The sequence below is a fragment of the Corvus brachyrhynchos genome, unplaced genomic scaffold (genome assembly GCF_000691975.1).
Source record: "Corvus brachyrhynchos isolate BGI_N302 unplaced genomic scaffold, ASM69197v1 scaffold130, whole genome shotgun sequence".
Taxonomy (NCBI): Eukaryota; Metazoa; Chordata; class Aves; order Passeriformes; family Corvidae; genus Corvus; species Corvus brachyrhynchos.
In genome coordinates this window covers 440,373-441,239 of record NW_008236193.1, presented here as the reverse complement: position 1 = coordinate 441,239, position 867 = coordinate 440,373, and the positions used below count along the sequence as shown (strand labels likewise).

The window sequence follows — 867 nt, the reverse complement described above, 5'->3', positions numbered from 1 at the left end:
TGGACAGCGCTCTCAGGGATGCCCAGGCTGGGCTTGTTGGGGTGTCTGTGCAGGGCCAGGGGTTGGATCAATGATCCCTGAGGGTCCCTTCCAGCTCAGGATATTCCAGGATTCTGTGGTACCCAAAATGTGCCTCAAAGCAGATTCCCACAGGTATTCCTTCACAACATTTTCCCTAATGTGAGATGGTGCAGCATCTCACACTGTAGTCACATTCAAAGGAATGGTGGTGTTGTCTGCCTAGAAAAACAGCACTGCTTGTGTTCGTGTCTTGGTTTGAGAGGGAAGTGGTGTCCCTTGAACTGACACAGGGCATTTTGTCTGCGAGATCCTGGTGAAGAAAAGCTCCGACTGTCTCCAGTGGACTCCTGAGTCATGTGTGTTGGACTGCGAACTTCGGAGTTACTCATTGACCACGGATGAACACAGTGGAAAAAGGAAGTTCACTTCACACCAGAGGTTCCTTAGCGTGTATGGGATTTTCCTCCCTCCACAAGTAGTGGGTTATAGATGAAGAAAATCTCTGCAGTGGGTACAGGGTGCTGGGTTTTACCTATTCCCAGTTAAACTGAAAATGTCCAGGTGAATAGAGATCTGATTTACATACTGGAGAGGGACTGTTTATAAGAGGGTGTAGTGACAAGGCAAGGGGGAATGGCTTCAAACTGACAGAGGGCAGGGTTAGACTGGATATTGGGAAGAAATTCTTGGGAAGAAGCTCCCTTTCCTTTTACCGGGAGCTGGGAAAGTGAACACATCTCAGGAACTGATTACTCAGTGTAAAACACGGCCTTGTGTGCCTGTCCTTGCTGAGAGAAGGGTTCTTAACGCTGCTTTGTGGATCCAAACCACATCTTTCTGTAGGGA

The 867-nt window shown here is 48.4% G+C and overlaps 1 protein-coding gene across 5 annotated transcripts in view; it reads left to right on the top strand.

Moving 5' to 3' along the window:
- Positions 1-43: 43 nt before the first annotated feature.
- SCAMP4 (secretory carrier membrane protein 4) overlaps positions 44-867 on the top strand; it is a 20,138-nt gene continuing 19,314 nt past the window's right edge. For 2 of the 5 annotated variants that reach the window (XR_001863623.1, XM_017739233.1), the window contains exon 1: positions 44-471. The gene's annotated coding sequence lies outside the window, so the exon portion shown is untranslated. The remainder of the gene's footprint in view (positions 472-867) is intronic. The other 3 variants (XM_017739245.1, XM_017739240.1, XM_017739227.1) reach the window with 3 other exon arrangements.